The sequence below is a fragment of the Somniosus microcephalus genome, chromosome 17 (assembly GCF_052327205.1).
Source record: "Somniosus microcephalus isolate GS21.2 chromosome 17, FLI_Smic_1.0, whole genome shotgun sequence".
Classification (NCBI taxonomy): Eukaryota; Metazoa; Chordata; class Chondrichthyes; order Squaliformes; family Somniosidae; genus Somniosus; species Somniosus microcephalus.
In genome coordinates this window covers 64,738,853-64,760,606 of record NC_141003.1, presented here as the reverse complement: position 1 = coordinate 64,760,606, position 21,754 = coordinate 64,738,853, and the positions used below count along the sequence as shown (strand labels likewise).

Genomic DNA, 21,754 nt, shown 5'->3' with positions numbered 1-21,754 from the left:
CTCTCTGTGGGTGCGATTATTGATCACTCTCTGTGGGTGTGATGATTGATCACTCTCTGTGGGTGTGATTATTGATCACTCTCTGTGGGTGTAATAATTGATCACTCTCTGTGGGTGTAATTATTGATCACTCTCTGTGGGTGTGGGTGTGATTATTGATCCCTCTCTGTGGTTGTGATTATTGATCACTCTGTGTGGGTGTGGGTGTGATTATTGATCACTCTCTGTGGGTGTGATTATTGATCACTCTCTGTGCGTCTGATTATTGATCACTCTCTGTTGGTGTAATTATTGATCACTCTCGGTGGGTGTGGGTGTGATTATTGATCCCTCTCTGTGGTTGTGATTATTGATCACTCTCTGTGGGTTGATTATTGATCACTCTCTGTGGGTGTGGGTGTAATCATTGATCACACTCTGTGGGTGTGGGTGTGATTATTGATCACTCTCTGTGGGTTTGATTATTGATCACTCTCTGTGGGTGTGATTATTGATCACTCTCTGCGGGTGTGATTATTGATCACTCTCTGTGGGTGTAATTATTGATCACTCTCTGTGGGTGTGGGTGTGATTATTGATCACTCTCTGTGGGTGTGGGTGTGATTATTGATCACTCTCTGTGGGTGTGATTATTGATCTCTCTCTGTGGATGTGGGTGTGATTATTGATCACTCTCTGTGGGTGTGATTATTGATCACTCTCTGTGGGTGTGGATGTGATTATTGATCACTCTCTGTGGGTGTGGGTGTGATTATTGATCACTCTCTGTGGGTGTGGGTGTGATTATTGATCACTCTCTGTGGGTGTGGATGTGATTATTGATCACTCTCTGTGGGTGTGGGTGTGATTATTGATCACTCTCTGTGGGTGTGGGTGTGATTATTGATCACTCTCTGTGGGTGTGATTATTGATCACTCTCTGTGGGTGTGATTATTGATCACTCTCTGTGGGTGTGGATCTGATTATTGATCACTCTCTGTGGGTGTGGGTGTGATTATTGATCACTCTCTGTGGGTGTGGGTGTGATTATTGATCACTCTCTGTGGGTGTGATTATTGATCACTCTCTGTGGGTGTGATTATTGATCACTCTCTGTGGGTGTGATTATTGATCTCACTCTGTGGGTGTGGGTGTAATTATTGATTACTCTGTGGGTGTGATTATTGATCACTCTCTGTGGGTGTGGGTGTGATTATTGATCCCTCTCTGTGGTTGTGATTATTGATCACTCTCTGTGGGTGTGATTATTGATCAATCTCCGTGGGTGTGGGTGTGATTATTGATCACTCTCTGTGGGTGTACGTGTGATTATTGATCACTCTCTGTGGGTGTGATTATTGATCACTCTCTGTGGGTGTGGGTGTGATTATTGATCATTCTCTGTGGGTGTGATTATTGATCACTCTCTGTGGGTGTGGGTGTGATTATTGATCACTCTCTGTGGGTGTGGGTGTGATTATTGATCACTCTCTGTGGGAGTGGGTGTGATTATTGATCCCTCTCTGTGGGTGTGATTATTGATCACTCTCTGTGGGTGTGATTATTGATCACACTCGGTGGGTGTGATTATTGATCACACTCTGTGGGTGTGATTATTGATCACTCTCTGTGGGCGCGATTATTGATCACTCTCTGTGGGTGTGGGTGTGATTATTGATCACTCTCTGTGGGTGTGATTATTGATCACTCTCTGTGGGTGTGATTATTGATCACTCTCTGTGGGTGTGGGTGTGATTATTGATCACTCTCTGTGGGTGTGATTATTGATCACTCTCTGTGGGTGTGATTATTGATCACTCTCTGTGGGTGCGATTATTGATCACTCTGTGGGTGTGATTATTGATCACACTCTGTGGGTGTGAATATTGATCACTCTCTGTGGGTGTGATTATTGATCACTCTCTGTGGGTGTGCGTGTGATTATTGATCACTCTCTGTGGGTGTGATTATTGATCACTCTCTGTGGGTGTGATTATTGATAACTCTCTGTGGGTGTGGGTGTGATTATTGATCACGCTCTGTGGGTGTGATTATTGGTCACTCTCTGTGGGTGTGATTATTGATCACTCTCTGGGTGTTATTATTGATCACTCTCTGTGGGTGTGGGTGTGATTATTGATCACTCTCTGTGGGTGTGATTATTGATCACTCTCTGTGGGTGTGATTATTGATCACTCAGTGGGTGTAATTATTGATCACTCTCTGTGGGTGTGATTATTGATCACTCTCTGTGGGTGCGATTATTGATCACTCTCTGTGGGTGTGATTATTGATCACTCTCTGAGGGTGTGGGTGTGATTATTCATCACTCTCCGTGGGTGTGGGTGTGATTATTGATCACTCTCTGTGGGTGCGATTATTGATCGCTCTTTGTGGGCGCGATTATTGATCGCTCTGTGTGGGCGTGATTATTGATCACTCTGTGGGTGTGGGTGTGATTATTGATCACTCTCTGGGTGTTATTATTGATCACTCTCTGTGGGTGTGGGTGTGATTATTGATCACTCTCTGTGGGTGTGATTATTGATCACTCTCTGTGGGTGTGATTATTGATCACTCTCAGTGGGTGTAATTATTGATCACTCTCTGGGTGTGATTATTGATCACTCTCTGTGGGTGTGATTATTGATCACTCTCTGTTGGTGTGATTATTGATCACTCTCTGTGGGTGTGATTATTGATCACTCTCTGTTGGTGTGATTATTGATCACTCTCTGTTGGTGTGATTATTGATCACTCTCTGTGCGTGTAATTACTGATGACTCTCTGTTGGTGTGATTATTGATCACTCTCTGTGGGTGTGGTTGTGATTATTGATCACTCTCTGTGGGTGTCATTATTGATCACTCTCTGTGGGTGTGATTATTGATCACTCTCTGTGGGTGTGGGTGTGATTATTGATCACTCTCTGTGGGTGTGGGTGTGCTTATTGATCACTCTCTGTGGGTGTGGGTGTGATTATTTAACACTCTCTGTGGGTGTGATTATTGATCACTCTCTGTGGGTGTAATTATTGATCTCTGTGGGTGTGATTATTGATCACTCTCTGTGGATGTGGGAGTGATTATTGATCACTCTCTGTGGGTGTGGGTGTGATTATTGATCACTCTCTGTGGGTGTGGGTGTGATTATTGATCATTCTCTGTGGGTGTCATTATTGATCACTCTCTGTGGGTGGAGCTATGATTATTGATCACTCTCGGTGGGTGTGATTATTGATCACTCTCTGTGGGTGTGGGTGTGATTAATGATCATTCTCTGTGGGTGTGATTATTGATCACTCTCTGTGGGTGTGATTATGGATCACTCTCTGTGGGTGTGATTATTGATCACTCTCTGGGTGTGATTATTGATCACGCTCTGTGGGTGTGGGTGTAATTATTGATCACTGTCTGTGGGTGTGATTATTGACCACTCTCTGTGGGTGTAGGTGTGATTATTGATCACTCTCTGCGGGTGTGATTATTGATCATTCTCTGTGGGTGTGATTATTGATCACTCTCTGTGGGTGTGATTATTGATCACTCTCTGTGGGTGTGATTATTGATCACTCTCTGGGTGTGATTATTGATCACTCTCTGTGGGTGTAGGTGTGATTATTGATCACTCTCTGTGTGTGTGATTATTGATCATTCTCTGTGGGTGTGATTATTGATCACTCTCCGTGGGTGTGATTATTGATCATTCTCTGTGGGTGTGATTATTGATCACTCTGTGGGTGTGATTATTGATCACGCTCAGTGGGTGTGGGAGTGATTATTGATCACTCTCTGTGGGTGTGGGTGTAATTATTGATTACTCTCTGTTCGTATTATTGATCACTCACTATGGCTGTGATTATTGATCACTCTCTGTGGATGTGGGTGTGATTATTGATCACTCTCTGTGGTTGTGATTATTGATCACTCTCTGTGGCTGTGATTATTGATCACTCTCTGTGGGTGTGATTATTGGTCACTCTCTTTGGGTGTGATTATTGATCACACTCTGTGGGTGTGATTACTGATCACTCTCTGTGGGTGTCAATATTGATCACTCTCTGTGGGTGTGATTATTGATCACTCTCTGTGGGTGTGATTATTGATCACTCTCAGTGGTATGATTATTGATCGCTCTCTGTGGGTGTGATTTTTGATCACTCTCTGTGGGTGTGATTATTGATCACTCTCTGTGGGTGTGATTATTGATCACTCTCGGTGGGTGTGATTATTGATCACTCTCTGTGGGTGTGGGTGTGATTATTGATCATTCTCTGTGTGTGTGATTATTGATCACTCTCTGTGGGTGTGATTATTGACCACTCTCTGTGGGTGTGATTATTGATCACTCTCTGGGTGTGATTATTGATCACTCTCTGTGGGTGTGGGTGTAATTATTGATCACTCTCTGTGGGTGTGATTATTGATCACTCTCTGTGGGTGTAGGTGTGATTATTGATCACTCTCTGTGGGTGTGATTAATGATCATTCTCTGTGGGTGTGATTATTGATCACTCTCTGTGGGTGTGATTATTGATCACTCTCTGTGGGTGTGATTATTGATCACTCTCTGTGGGTGTAATAATTGATCACTCTCTGTGGGTGGAGATATGATTATTGATCACTCTCGGTGGGTGTGGTTATTGATCACTCTCTGTGGGTGTGAGTATTGATCACTCTCAGTGGGTGTGATTATTGATCATTCTCTGTGGGTGTGATTATTGATCACTCTCTGTGGGTGTGGGTGTGATTATTGATCACTCTCTGTGGGTGTGGGTGTGATTTTTGATCACTCTCTGTGGGTGTGATTATTGATCACGCTCAGTGGGTGTGGGAGTGATTATTGATCACTCTCTGTGGGTGTGGGTGTAATTATTGATTACTCTCTGTTCGTGTTATTATTGATCACTCACTATGGGTGTGATTATTGATCACTCTCTGTGGGCGTGGGTGTGATTATTGATCACTCTCTGTGGTTGTGATTATTGATCACTCTCTGTGGCTGTGATTATTGATCACTCTCTGTGGGTGTGATTATTGGTCACTCTCTGTGGGTGTGATTATTGATCACACTCTGTGGGTGTGATTATTGATCACTCTCTGTCGGTGTGATTATTGATCACTCTCTGTGGGTGTGATTATTGATCACTCTCTGTGGGTGTGATTATTGATCACTCTCTGTGGGTATGATTATTAATCGCTCTCTTTGGGTGTGATTATTGATCACTCTCTGTGGCTGTTCGTGTGATTATTGATCACTCTCTGTGGGTGTGATTATTGATCACTCTCTGTGGGTGTGATTATTGATCACTCTCTGTGGCTGTTCGTGTGATTATTGATCACTCTCTGTGGGTGTGGGTGTGATTATTGATCACTCTCTGTGGGTGTGATTATTGATCACTCTCTGTGGGTGTGGGTGTGATTATTGATCACTCTCTGTGGGTGTGGGTGTGATTATTGATCACTCTCTGTGGCTGTGATTATTGATCACGCTCTGTGGGTGTGGGAGTGATTATTGATCACTCTCTGTGGGTGTGGGTGTAATTATTGATTACTCTCTGTTCGTGTTATTATTGATCACTCACTATGGGTGTGATTATTGATCACTCTCTGTGGGTGTGGGTGTGATTATTGATCACTCTCTGTGGTTGTGATTATTGCTCACTCTCTGTGGGTGTGATTATTGATCACTCTCTGTTTGTGTGATTATTGCTCACTCTCTGTGGGTGTGATTATTGATCACTCGCTGTGGGTGTGATTATTGATCACTCTCTGTGGGTGTGGGTGTGATTATTGATCACTCTTTGTGGGTGTGATTATTGATCACTCTGTGGGTATGATTATTGATCACTCTCTATGGGTATGATTATTGATTGCTCTGTGTGGGCGTGATTATTGATCGCTCTCTGTGGGTGTGATTATTGATCACTCTCTGTGGGTGTGATTATTGATCACTCTCTGTGGGTGTGATTATTGATCTCTCTCTGTGGGTGTGATTATTGATCACTCTCTGTGGGTGTCATTATTGATCTTTCTCTGTGGGTGTGATTATTGATCACTCTCTGTGGGTGTCATTATTGATCTCCCTCTGTGGGTGTGATTTTTGATCACTCTCTGTGGGTGTGGGTGTAATTATTGATCACTCTCTGTGGGTGTGGGTGTGATTATTGATCTCTCTCTGTGGGTGTGATTATTGATCACTCTCTGTGGGTGTGATTATTGATCACTCTCTGTGTGTGTGATTATTGATCACTCTCTGTGGGTGTGATTATTGATCCCTCTCTGTGGGTGTGATTTTTGATCACTCTCTGTGGGTGTGATTATTGATCACTCTCTGTGGGTGTGATTATTGATCACTCTCTGTGGGTGTGCGTGTGATTATTGATCACTCTCTGTGGGTGTGGGTGTGATTATTAATCACTCTCTGTGGGTGTGATTATTGATCACTCTCTGTGGGTGTGCGTGTGATTATTGATCACTCCCTGTGGGTGTGATTATTGATCACCCTCTGTGGGTGTGATTATTGATCACTCTCTGTGGGTGTGATTATTGATCTCTCTCTGTGGGTGTGATTATTGATCACTCTCTGTGGGTGTGGGTGTGATTATTGATCCCTCTCTGTGGTTGTGATTATTGCTCACTCTCTGTGGGTGTGATTATTGATCTCTCTCTGTGGGTGTGATTATTGATCACTCTCTGTGGGTGTCATTATTGATCCCTCTCTGTGGGTGTGATTATTGATCACTCTCTGTGGGTGTGATTATTGATCCCTCTCTGTGGGTGTGATTATTGATCACTCTCTGTGGGTGTGATTATTGATCACTCTCTGTGGGTGTGATTATTGATCACTCTCTGTGGGTGTGCGTGTGATTATTGATCACTCTCTGTGGGTGTGGGTCTGGGTGTGATTATTGATCACTCTCTGTGGGTGTGGTTATTGATCACTCTCTGTGGGTGTGCGTGTGATTATTGATCACTCTCTGTGGGTGTGGGTGTGGGTGTGATTATTGATCACTCTCTGTAGGTGTGGGTGTGATTATTGATCACGCTCTGTGGGTGTAATTATTGATCACTCTCTGTGTGTGTGATTATTGATCACTCTCTGTGGGTGTGGGTGTGATTATTGATCACTCTCAGTGGGTGTGATTATTGATCACTCTCTGTGGGTGTGATTATTGATCACTCTCTGTGGGTGTGATTATTGATCACTCTCTGTGGGTGTGATTATTGATCACTCTCTGTGGCTGTGGGTGTAATTATTGATCACTTTCTGTGGGTGTGATTATTGATCACTCTCTGTGGGTGTGGGTGTGATTATTGATCACTCTTTGTGGGTGTGATTATTGATCACTCTCTGTGGGTGTGGGTGTGATTATTGATCACTGTCTGTGGATGTGGGTGTGATTATTGATCACGCTCTGTGGGTGTAATTATTGATCACTCTCTGTGTGTGTGATTATTGATCACTCTCTGTAGGTGTGGGTGTGATTATTGATCACACTCAGTGGGTGTGATTATTGATCACTCTCTGTGGGTGTGATTATTGATCACTCTCTGTGGGTGTGATTATTGATCACTCTCTGTGGGTGTAATTATTGATCACTTTCTCTGGGTGTGATTATTGATCACTCTCTGTGGATGTGGTTATTGATCACTCTGTGGGTGTGGGTGTGAATATTGATCACTCTCTGTGGGTGTGATTATTGATCACTCTCTGTGGGTGTGATTATTGATCACTCTCTGTGGGTGGAGCTATGATTATTGATCACTCTCGGTGGGTGTGATTATTGATCACTCTGTGCGGGCGTGATTATTGATCGCTCTCTGTGGGTGTGATTATTGATCACTCTGTGGGTGTGGGTGTGAATATTGATCACTCTCTGTGGGTGTGATTATTGATCACTCTCTGTGGGTGTGATTATTGATCACTCTCTGTGGGTGGAGCTATGATTATTGATCACTCTCGGTGGGTGTGATTATTGATCACTCTCTGTGGGTGTGGGTGTGATTAATGATCATTCTCTGTGGGTGTGATTATTGATCACTCTCTGTGGGTGTTATTATTGATCACTCTCTGTGGGTGTGATTATTGATCACGCTCTGTGGGTGTGGGTGTAATTATTGATCACTCTCTGTGGGTGTGATTATTGATCACTCTCTGTGGGTGTAGGTGTGATTATTGATCACTCACTGTGGGTGTGATTATTGATCATTCTCTGTGGGTGTGATTATTGATCACTCTCTGTGGGTGTGATTATTGATCACTCTCTGTGGGTGTGATTATTGATCACTCTCTGGGTGTGATTATTGATCACTCTCTGTGGGTGTGATTATTGATCATTCTCTGTGGGTGTGATTATTGATCACTCTGTGGGTGTGATTATTGATCACTCTCTGTGGGTGTGGGTGTGATTATTGATCACTCTCTGTGGGTGTGGGTGTGATTATTGATCACTCTCTGTGGGTGTGGGTGTGATTATTGATCACTCTCTGTGGGTGTGATTATTGATCACGCTCAGTGGGTGTGGGAGTGATTATTGATCACTCTCTGTGGGTGTAGGTGTGATTATTGATCACTCTCTGTGGGTGTGATTATTGATCATTCTCTGTGGGTGTGATTATTGATCACTCTCTGTGGGTGTGATTATTGATCACTCTCTGTGGGTGTGATTATTGATCACTCTCTGTGGGTGTAATAATTGATCACTCTCTGTGGGTGGAGATATGATTATTGATCACTCTCGGTGGGTGTGGTTATTGATCACTCTCTGTGGGTGTGAGTATTGATCACTCTCTGTGGGTGTGATTATTGATCATTCTCTGTGGGTGTGATTATTGATCACTCTGTGGGTGTGATTATTGATCACTCTCTGTGGGTGTGGGTGTGATTATTGATCACTCTCTGTGGGTGTGGGTGTGATTTTTGATCACTCTCTGTGGGTGTGATTATTGATCACTCTCTGTAGGTGTGGGTGTGATTATTGATCACGCTCTGTGGGTGTAATTATTGATCACTCTCTGTGTGTGTGATTATTGATCACTCTCTGTGGGTGTGGGAGTGATTATTGATCACTCTCAGTGGGTGTGATTATTGATCACTCTCTGTGGGTGTGATTATTGATCACTCTCTGTGGGTGAGATTATTGATCACTCTCTGTGGGTGTGATTATTGATCACTCTCTGTGGCTGTGGGTGTAATTATTGATCACTTTCTGTGGGTGTGATTATTGATCACTCTCTGTGGGTGTGGGTGTGATTATTGATCACTCTTTGTGGGTGTGATTATTGATCACTCTCTGTGGGTGTGGGTGTGATTATTGATCACTGTCTGTGGATGTGGGTGTGATTATTGATCACGCTCTGTGGGTGTAATTATTGATCACTCTCTGTGTGTGTGATTATTGATCACTCTCTGTAGGTGTGGGTGTGATTATTGATCACACTCAGTGGGTGTGATTATTGATCACTCTCTGTGGGTGTGATTATTGATCACTCTCTGTGGGTGTGATTATTGATCACTCTCTGTGGGTGTAATTATTGATCACTTTCTCTGGGTGTGATTATTGATCACTCTCTGTGGATGTGATTATTGATCACTCTCTGTGGGTGTGATTATTGATCACTCACTGTGGGTGTGATTATTGATCACTCTCTGTGGCTTGATTATTGATCGCTCTGTGCGGGCGTGATTATTGATCGCTCTCTGTGGGTGTGATTATTGATCACTCTGTGGGTGTGGGTGTGATTATTGATCACTCTCTGTGGGTGGAGCTATGATTATTGATCACTCTCGGTGGGTGTGATTATTGATCACTCTCTGTGGGTGTGGGTGTGATTAATGATCATTCTCTGTGGGTGTGATTATTGATCACTCTCTGTGGGTGTTATTATTGATCACTCTCTGTGGGTGTGATTATTGATCACGCTCTGTGGGTGTGGGTGTAATTATTGATCACTCTCTGTGGGTGTGATTATTGATCACTCTCTGTGGGTGTAGGTGTGATTATTGATCACTCTCTGTGGGTGTGATTATTGATCATTCTCTGTGGGTGTGATTATTGATCACTCTCTGTGGGTGTGATTATTGATCACTCTCTGTGGGTGTGATTATTGATCACTCTCTGGGTGTGATTATTGATCACTCTCTGTGGGTGTGATTATTGATCATTCTCTGTGGGTGTGATTATTGATCACTCTGTGGGTGTGATTATTGATCACTCTCTGTGGGTGTGGGTGTGATTATTGATCACTCTCTGTGGGTGTGGGTGTGATTATTGATCACTCTCTGTGGGTGTGGGTGTGATTATTGATCACTCTCTGTGGGTGTGATTATTGATCACGCTCAGTGGGTGTGGGAGTGATTATTGATCACTCTCTGCGGGTGTAGGTGTGATTATTGATCACTCTCTGTGGGTGTGATTATTGATCATTCTCTGTGGGTGTGATTATTGATCACTCTCTGTGGGTGTGATTATTGATCACTCTCTGTGGGTGTGATTATTGATCACTCTCTGTGGGTGTAATAATTGATCACTCTCTGTGGGTGGAGATATGATTATTGATCACTCTCGGTGGGTGTGGTTATTGATCACTCTCTGTGGGTGTGAGTATTGATCACTCTCTGTGGGTGTGATTATTGATCATTCTCTGTGGGTGTGATTATTGATCACTCTGTGGGTGTGATTATTGATCACTCTCTGTGGGTGTGGGTGTGATTTTTGATCACTCTCTGTGGGTGTGATTATTGATCACGCTCAGTGGGTGTGGGAGTGATTATTGATCACACTCTGTGGGTGTGGGTGTAATTATTGATTACTCTCTGTTCGTGTTATTATTGATCACTCACTATGGGTGTGATTATTGATCACTCTCTGTGGGCGTGGGTGTGATTATTGATCACTCTCTGTGGTTGTGATTATTGATCACTCTCTGTGGCTGTGATTATTGATCACTCTCTGTGGGTGTGATTATTGGTCACTCTCTGTGGGTGTGATTATTGATCACACTCTGTGGGTGTGATTATTGATCCCTCTCTGTCGGTGTGATTATTGATCACTCTCTGTGGGTGTGATTATTGATCACTCTCTGTGGGTGTGATTATTGATCACTCTCTGTGGGTATGATTATTAATCGCTCTCTTTGGGTGTGATTATTGATCACTCTCTGTGGCTGTTCGTGTGATTATTGATCACTCTCTGTGGGTGTGATTATTGATCACTCTCTGTGGGTGTGATTATTGATCACTCTCTGTGGCTGTTCGTGTGATTATTGATCACTCTCTGTGGGTGTGGGTGTGATTATTGATCACTCTCTGTGGGTGTGATTATTGATCACTCTCTGTGGGTGTGGGTGTGATTATTGATCACTCTCTGTGGGTGTGGGTGTGATTATTGATCACTCTCTGTGGCTGTGATTATTGATCACGCTCTGTGGGTGTGGGAGTGATTATTGATCACTCTCTGTGGGTGTGGGTGTAATTATTGATTACTCTCTGTTCGTGTTATTATTGATCACTCACTATGGGTGTGATTATTGATCACTCTCTGTGGGTGTGGGTGTGATTATTGATCACTCTCTGTGGTTGTGATTATTGCTCACTCTCTGTGGGTGTGATTATTGATCACTCTCTGTTTGTGTGATTATTGCTCACTCTCTGTGGGTGTGATTATTGATCACTCGCTGTGGGTGTGATTATTGATCACTCTCTGTGGGTGTGGGTGTGATTATTGATCACTCTTTGTGGGTGTGATTATTGATCACTCTCTGTGGGTATGATTATTGATCACTCTCTATGGGTATGATTATTGATTGCTCTGTGTGGGCGTGATTATTGATCGCTCTCTGTGGTGTGATTATTGATCACTCTCTGTGGGTGTGATTATTGATCACTCTCTGTGGGTGTGATTATTGATCTCTCTCTGTGGGTGTGATTATTGATCACTCTCTGTGGGTGTCATTATTGATCTTTCTCTGTGGGTGTGATTATTGATCACTCTCTGTGGGTGTCATTATTGATCTCCCTCTGTGGGTGTGATTTTTGATCACTCTCTGTGGGTGTGGGTGTAATTATTGATCACTCTCTGTGGGTGTGGGTGTGATTATTGATCTCTCTCTGTGGGTGTGATTATTGATCACTCTCTGTGGGTGTGATTATTGATCACTCTGTGGGTGTGTGATTATTGATCACTCTCTGTGGGTGTGATTATTGATCCCTCTCTGTGGGTGTGATTATTGATCACTCTCTGTGGGTGTGATTATTGATCACTCTCTGTGGGTGTGATTATTGATCACTCTCTGTGGGTGTGCGTGTGATTATTGATCACTCTCTGTGGGTGTGGGTGTGATTATTGATCACTCTCTGTGGGTGTGATTATTGATCACTCTCTGTGGGTGTGCGTGTGATTATTGATCACTCCCTGTGGGTGTGATTATTGATCACTCTCTGTGGGTGTGATTATTGATCACTCTCTGTGGGTGTGATTATTGATCTCTCTCTGTGGGTGTGATTATTGATCACTCTCTGTGGGTGTGGGTGTGATTATTGATCCCTCTCTGTGGTTGTGATTATTGCTCACTCTCTGTGGGTGTGATTATTGATCTCTCTCTGTGGGTGTGATTATTGATCACTCTCTGTGGGTGTCATTATTGATCCCTCTCTGTGGGTGTGATTATTGATCACTCTCTGTGGGTGTGATTATTGATCCCTCTCTGTGGGTGTGATTATTGATCACTCTCTGTGGGTGTGATTATTGATCACTCTCTGTGGGTGTGATTATTGATCACTCTCTGTGGGTGTGCGTGTGATTATTGATCACTCTCTGTGGGTGTGGGTCTGGGTGTGATTATTGATCACTCTCTGTGGGTGTGGTTATTGATCACTCTCTGTGGGTGTGCGTGTGATTATTGATCACTCTCTGTGGGTGTGGGTGTGGGTGTGATTATTGATCACTCTCTGTGGGTGTGATTATTGATCACTCTCTGTAGGTGTGGGTGTGATTATTGATCACGCTCTGTGGGTGTAATTATTGATCACTCTCTGTGTGTGTGATTATTGATCACTCTCTGTGGGTGTGGGTGTGATTATTGATCACTCTCAGTGGGTGTGATTATTGATCACTCTCTGTGGGTGTGATTATTGATCACTCTCTGTGGGTGTGATTATTGATCACTCTCTGTGGGTGTGATTATTGATCACTCTCTGTGGCTGTGGGTGTAATTATTGATCACTTTCTGTGGGTGTGATTATTGATCGCTCTCTGTGGGTGTGGGTGTGATTATTGATCACTCTTTGTGGGTGTGATTATTGATCACTCTCTGTGGGTGTGGGTGTGATTATTGATCACTGTCTGTGGATGTGGGTGTGATTATTGATCACGCTCTGTGGGTGTAATTATTGATCACTCTCTGTGTGTGTGATTATTGATCACTCTCTGTAGGTGTGGGTGTGATTATTGATCACACTCAGTGGGTGTGATTATTGATCACTCTCTGTGGGTGTGATTATTGATCACTCTCTGTGGGTGTGATTATTGATCACTCTCTGTGGGTGTAATTATTGATCACTTTCTCTGGGTGTGATTATTGATCACTCTCTGTGGATGTGATTATTGATCACTCTCTGTGGGTGTGATTATTGATCACTCACTGTGGTTGTGATTATTGATCACTCTCTGTGGCTTGATTATTGATCGCTCTGTGCGGGCGTGATTATTGATCGCTCTCTGTGGGTGTGATTATTGATCACTCTGTGGGTGTGGGTGTGAATATTGATCACTCTCTGTGGGTGTGATTATTGATCACTCTCTGTGGGTGTGATTATTGATCACTCTCTGTGGGTGGAGCTATGATTATTGATCACTCTCGGTGGGTGTGATTATTGATCACTCTCTGTGGGTGTGGGTGTGATTAATGATCATTCTCTGTGGGTGTGATTATTGATCACTCTCTGTGGGTGTTATTATTGATCACTCTCTGTGGGTGTGATTATTGATCACGCTCTGTGGGTGTGGGTGTAATTATTGATCACTCTCTGTGGGTGTGATTATTGATCACTCTCTGTGGGTGTGCGTGTGATTATTGATCACTCCCTGTGGGTGTGATTATTGATCACTCTCTGTGGGTGTGATTATTGATCACTCTCTGTGGGTGTGATTATTGATCTCTCTCTGTGGGTGTGATTATTGATCACTCTCTGTGGGTGTGGGTGTGATTATTGATCCCTCTCTGTGGTTGTGATTACTGCTCACTCTCTGTGGGTGTGATTATTGATCTCTCTCTGTGGGTGTGATTATTGATCACTCTCTGTGGGTGTCATTATTGATCCCTCTCTGTGGGTGTGATTATTGATCACTCTCTGTGGGTGTGATTATTGATCCCTCTCTGTGGGTGTGATTATTGATCACTCTCTGTGGGTGTGATTATTGATCACTCTCTGTGGGTGTGATTATTGATCACTCTCTGTGGGTGTGCGTGTGATTATTGATCACTCTCTGTGGGTGTGGGTCTGGGTGTGATTATTGATCACTCTCTGTGGGTGTGGTTATTGATCACTCTCTGTGGGTGTGCGTGTGATTATTGATCACTCTCTGTGGGTGTGGGTGTGGGTGTGATTATTGATCACTCTCTGTGGGTGTGATTATTGATCACTCTCTGTAGGTGTGGGTGTGATTATTGATCACGCTCTGTGGGTGTAATTATTGATCACTCTCTGTGTGTGTGATTATTGATCACTCTCTGTGGGTGTGGGTGTGATTATTGATCACTCTCAGTGGGTGTGATTATTGATCACTCTCTGTGGGTGTGATTATTGATCACTCTCTGTGGGTGTGATTATTGATCACTCTCTGTGGGTGTGATTATTGATCACTCTCTGTGGCTGTGGGTGTAATTATTGATCACTTTCTGTGGGTGTGATTATTGATCACTCTCTGTGGGTGTGGGTGTGATTATTGATCACTCTTTGTGGGTGTGATTATTGATCACTCTCTGTGGGTGTGGGTGTGATTATTGATCACTGTCTGTGGATGTGGGTGTGATTATTGATCACGCTCTGTGGGTGTAATTATTGATCACTCTCTGTGTGTGTGATTATTGATCACTCTCTGTAGGTGTGGGTGTGAATATTGATCACTCTCAGTGGGTGTGATTATTGATCACTCTCTGTGGGTGTGATTATTGATCACTCTCTGTGGGTGTGATTATTGATCACTCTCTGTGGGTGTAATTATTGATCACTTTCTCTGGGTGTGATTATTGATCACTCTCTGTGGATGTGATTATTGATCACTCTCTGTGGGTGTGATTATTGATCACTCACTGTGGTTGTGATTATTGATCACTCTCTGTGGCTTGATTATTGATCGCTCTGTGCGGGCGTGATTATTGATCGCTCTCTGTGGGTGTGATTATTGATCACTCTGTGGGTGTGGGTGTGAATATTGATCACTCTCTGTGGGTGTGATTATTGATCACTCTCTGTGGGTGTGATTATTGATCACTCTCTGTGGGTGGAGCTATGATTATTGATCACTCTCGGTGGGTGTGATTATTGATCACTCTCTGTGGGTGTGGGTGTGATTAATGATCATTCTCTGTGGGTGTGATTATTGATCACTCTCTGTGGGTGTTATTATTGATCACTCTCTGTGGGTGTGATTATTGATCACGCTCTGTGGGTGTGGGTGTAATTATTGATCACTCTCTGTGGGTGTGATTATTGATCACTCTCTGTGGGTGTAGGTGTGATTATTGATCACTCTCTGTGGGTGTGATTATTGATCATTCTCTGTGGGTGTGATTATTGATCACTCTCTGTGGGTGTGATTATTGATCACTCTCTGTGGGTGTGATTATTGATCACTCTCTGGGTGTGATTATTGATCACTCTCTGTGGGTGTGATTATTGATCATTCTCTGTGGGTGTGATTATTGATCACTCTGTGGGTGTGATTATTGATCACTCTCTGTGGGTGTGGGTGTGATTATTGATCACTCTCTGTGGGTGTGGGTGTGATTATTGATCACTCTCTGTGGGTGTGGGTGTGATTATTGATCACTCTCTGTGGGTGTGATTATTGATCACGCTCAGTGGGTGTGGGAGTGATTATTGATCACTCTCTGTGGGTGTGGGTGTAATTATTGATCACTCTCTGTTCGTGTTATTATTGATCACTCACTATGGGTGTGATTATTGATCACTCTCTGTGGATGTGGGTGTGATTATTGATCACTCTCTGTGGTTGTGATTATTGATCACTCTCTGTGGCTGTGATTATTGATCACTCTCTGTGGGTGTGATTATTGGTCGCTCTCTGTGGGTGTGATTATTGATCACACTCTGTGGGTGTGATTATTGATCACTCTCTGTGGGTGTCATTATTGATCACTCTCTGTGGGTGTGATTATTGATCACTCTCTGTGGGTGTGATTATTGATCACTCTCTCTGGGTATGATTGTTGATCGCTCTCTGTGGGTGTGATTATTGATCACTCTCTGTGGGTGTGATTATTGATCACTCTCTGTGGGTGTGATTATTGATCACTCTCGGTGGGTGTGATTATGGATCACTCTCTGTGGGTGTGGGTGTGATTATTGATCATTCTCTGTGGGTGTGTTTATTGATCACTCTCTGTGGGTGTGATTATTGATCACTCTCTGTGGGTGTGATTATTGATCACTCTCTGGGTGTGATTATTGATCACTCTCTGTGGGTGTGGGTGTAATTATTGATCACTCTCTGTGGGTGTGATTATTGATCACTCTCTGTGGGTGTAGGTGTGATTATTGATCACTCTCTGTGGGTGTGATTATTGATCATTCTCTGTGGGTGTGATTATTGATCACTCTCTGTGGGTGCGATTATTGATCACTCTCTGTGTGTGTGATTATTGATCACTCTCTGTGGGTGCGATTATTGATCACTCTCTGTGTGTGTGATTATTGATCACTCTCTGTGGGTGTGATTATTGATCACTCTCTGTGGGTGTGATTATTGATCTCTCTCTGTGGGTGTGATTATTGATCACTCTCTGTGGGTGTGATTATTGATCACTCTCTGTGGGTGCGATTATTGATCACTCTCTGTGGGTGTGATTATTGATCTCTCTCTGTGGGTGTGATTATTGATCACTCTCTGTGGCTGTGACTATTGATCACTCTCTGTGGGTGTGATTATTGCTCTCTCTCTGTGGGTGTGATTATTGATCTCTCTCTGTGGGTGTGATTATTGATCACTCTCTGTGGGTGTGATTATTGATCACTCTCTGTGGGTGCGATTATTGATCACTCTCTGTGGGTGTGATTATTGATCACTCTCTGTGGGTGTGATTATTGATCACTCTCTGTGGGTGTAATAATTGATCACTCTCTGTGGGTGTAATTATTGATCACTCTCTGTGGGTGTGGGTGTGATTATTGATCCCTCTCTGTGGTTGTGATTATTGATCACTCTGTGTGGGTGTGGGTGTGATTATTGATCACTCTCTGTGGGTGTGATTATTGATCACTCTCTGTGGGTCTGATTATTGATCACTCTCTGTTGGTGTTATTATTGATCACTCTCGGTGGGTGTGGGTGTGATTATTGATCCCTCTCTGTGGTTGTGATTATTGATCACTCTCTGTGGGTTGATTATTGATCACTCTCTGTGGGTGTGATTATTGATCACTCTCTGTGGGTGTGATTATTGATCACTCTCTGTGGGTGTGGGTGTAATCATTGATCACTCTCTGTGGGTGTGGGTGTGATTATTGATCACTCTCTGTGGGTTTGATTATTGATCACTCTCTGTGGGTGTGATTATTGATCTCTCTCTGTGGATGTGGGTGTGATTATTGATCACTCTCTGTGGGTGTGATTATTGATCACTCTCTGTGGGTGTGGATGTGATTATTGATCACTCTCTGTGGGTGTGGGTGTGATTATTGATCACTCTCTGTGGGTGTGGGTGTGATTATTGATCACTCTCTGTGGGTGTGGATGTGATTATTGATCACTCTCTGTGGGTGTGGGTGTGATTATTGATCACTCTCTGTGGGTGTGGGTGTGATTATTGATCACTCTCTGTGGGTGTGATTATTGATCACTCTCTGTGGGTGTGATTATTGATCACTCTCTGTGGGTGTGATTATTGATCTCACTCTGTGGGTGTGGGTGTAATTATTGATTACTCTGTGGGTGTGATTATTGATCACTCTCTGTGGGTGTGGGTGTGATTATTGATCCCTCTCTGTGGTTGTGATTATTGATCACTCTCTGTGGGTGTGATTATTGATCAATCTCCGTGGGTGTGGGTGTGATTATTGATCACTCTCTGTGGGTGTACGTGTGATTATTGATCACTCTCTGTGGGTGTGATTATTGATCACTCTCTGTGGGTGTGGGTGTGATTATTGATCATTCTCTGTGGGTGTGATTATTGATCACTCTCTGTGGGTGTGGGTGTGATTATTGATCACTCTCTGTGGGTGTGGGTGTGATTATTGATCACTCTCTGTGGGAGTGGGTGTGATTATTGATCCCTCTCTGTGGGTGTGAGTATTGATCACTCTCTGTGGGTGTGATTATTGATCACACTCGGTGGGTGTGATTATTGATCACACTCTGTGGGTGTGATTATTGATCACTCTCTGTGGGCGCGATTATTGATCACTCTCTGTGGGTGTGGGTGTGATTATTGATCACTCTCTGTGGGTGTGATTATTGATCACTCTCTGTGGGTGTGATTATTGATCACTCTCTGTGGGTGTGGGTGTGATTATTGATCACTCTCTGTGGGTGTGATTATTGATCACTCTCTGTGGGTGTGATTATTGATCACTCTCTGTGGGTGCGATTATTGATCACTCTGTGGGTGTGATTATTGATCACACTCTGTGGGTGTGAATATTGATCACTCTCTGTGGGTGTGATTATTGATCACTCTCTGTGGGTGTGCGTGTGATTATTGATCACTCTCTGTGGGTGTGATTATTGATCACTCTCTGTGGGTGTGATTATTGATCACTCTCTGTGGGTGTGGGTGTGATTATTGATCACGCTCTGTGGGTGTGATTATTGGTCACTCTCTGTGGGTGTGATTATTGATCACTCTCTGGGTGTTATTATTGATCACTCTCTGTGGGTGTGGGTGTGATTATTGATCAATCTCTGTGGGTGTGATTATTGATCACTCTCTGTGGGTGTGATTATTGATCACTCAGTGGGTGTAATTATTGATCACTCTCTGTGGGTGTGATTATTGATCACTCTCTGTGGGTGCGATTATTGATCACTCTCTGTGGGTGTGATTATTGATCACTCTCTGAGGGTGTGGGTGTGATTATTGATCACTCTCTGTGGGTGTGGGTGTGATTATTGATCACTCTCTGTGGGTGCGATTATTGATCGCTCTTTGTGGGCGCGATTATTGATCGCTCTGTGTGGGCGTGATTATTGATCACTCTGTGGGTGTGGGTGTGATTATTGATCACTCTCTGGGTGTTATTATTGATCACTCTCTGTGGGTGTGGGTGTGATTATTGATCACTCTCTGTGGGTGTGATTATTGATCATTCTCTGTGGGTGTGATTATTGATCACTCTCAGTGGGTGTAATTATTGATCACTCTCTGGGTGTGATTATTGATCACTCTCTGTGGGTGTGATAATTGATCACTCTCTGTTGGTGTGATTATTGATCACTCTCTGTGGGTGTGATTATTGATCACTCTCTGTTGGTGTGATTATTGATCACTCTCTGTTGGTGTGATTATTGATCACTCTCTGTGCGTGTAATTACTGATGACTCTCTGTTGGTGTGATTATTGATCACTCTCTGTGGGTGTGGTTGTGATTATTGATCACTCTCTGTGGGTGTCATTATTGATCACTCTCTGTGGGTGTGATTATTGATCACTCTCTGTGGGTGTGGGTGTGATTATTGATCACTCTCTGTGGGTGTGGGTGTGCTTATTGATCACTCTCTGTGGGTGTGGGTGTGATTATTTAACACTCTCTGTGGGTGTGATTATTGATCACTCTCTGTGGGTGTAATTATTGATCTCTGTGGGTGTGATTATTGATCACTCTCTGTGGATGTGGGAGTGATTATTGATCACTCTCTGTGGGTGTGGGTGTGATTATTGATCACTCTCTGTGGGTGTGGGTGTGATTATTGATCATTCTCTGTGGGTGTGATTATTGATCACTCTCTGTGGGTGGAGCTATGATTATTGATCACTCTCGGTGGGTGTGATTATTGATCACTCTCTGTGGGTGTGGGTGTGATGAATGATCATTCTCTGTGGGTGTGATTATTGATCACTCTCTGTGGGTGTGATTATTGATCACTCTGTGGGTGTGATTATTGATCACTCTCTGGGTGTGATTATTGATCACGCTCTGTGGGTGTGGGTGTAATTATTGATCACTCTCTGCGGGTGTGATTATTGATCATTCTCTGTGGGTGTGATTATTGATCACTCTCTGTGGGTGTGATTATTGATCACTCTCTGGGTGTGATTATTGATCACTCTCTGTGGGTGTAGGTGTGATTATTGATCACTCTCTGTGGGTGTGATTATTGATCATTCTCTGTGGGTGTGATTATTGATCACTCTCCGTGGGTGTGATTATTGATCATTCTCTGTGGGTGTGATTATTGATCACTCTGTGGGTGTGATTATTGATCACTCTCTGTGGGTGTGGGTGTGATTATTGATCACTCTCTGTGGGTGTGATTATTGATCACGCTCAGTGGGTGTGGGAGTGATTATTGATCACACTCTGTGGGTGTAATTATTGATTACTCTCTATTCGTGTTATTATTGATCACTCACTATGGCTGTGATTATTGATCACTCTCTGTGGATGTGGGTGTGATTATTGATCACTCTCTGTGGTTGTGATTATTGATCACTCTCTGTGGCTGTGATTATTGATCACTCTCTGTGGGTGTGATTATTGGTCACTCTCTGTGGGTGTGATTATTGATCACACTCTGTGGGTGTGATTACTGATCACTCTCTGTGGGTGTCAATATTGATCACTCTCTGTGGGTGTGATTATTGATCACTCTCTGTGGGTGTGATTATTGATCACTCTCAGTGGTATGATTATTGATCGCTCTCTGTGGGTGTGATTATTGATCACTCTCTGTGGGTGTGATTATTGATCACTCTCTGTGGGTGTGATTATTGATCACTCTCGGTGGGTGTGATTATTGATCACTCTCTGTGGGTGTGGGTGTGATTATTGATCATTCTCTGTGGGTGTGATTATTGATCACTCTCTGTGGGTGTGATTATTGACCACTCTCTGTGGGTGTGATTATTGATCACTCTCTGGGTGTGATTATTGATCACTCTCTGTGGGTGTGGGTGTAATTATTGATCACTCTCTGTGGGTGTGATTATTGATCACTCTCTGTGGGTGTAGGTGTGATTATTGATCACTCTCTGTGGGTGTGATTATTGTTCATTCTCTGTGGGTGTGATTATTGATCAATCTCCGTGGGTGTGGGTGTGATTATTGATCCCTCTCTGTGGTTGTGATTATTGATCACTCTCTGTGGGTGTGATTATTGATCAATCTCCGTGGGTGTGGGTGTGATTATTGATCACTCTCTGTGGGTGTACGTGTGATTATTGATCACTCTCTGTGGGTGTGATTATTGATCACTCTCTGTGGGTGTGGGTGTGATTATTGATCATTCTCTGTGGGTGTGATTATTGATCACTCTCTGTGGGTGTGGGTGTGATTATTGATCACTCTCTGTGGGTGTGGGTGTGATTATTGA

General features: G+C 43.4%; 1 protein-coding gene across 1 annotated transcript in view; it reads right to left on the bottom strand.

The window, feature by feature from the left end:
- Positions 1 to 21,754, bottom strand: part of shank3a (SH3 and multiple ankyrin repeat domains 3a) — a 1,542,118-nt gene that overhangs the window by 1,051,128 nt on the left and 469,236 nt on the right. The gene's annotated exons all lie outside the window — the stretch shown is intronic.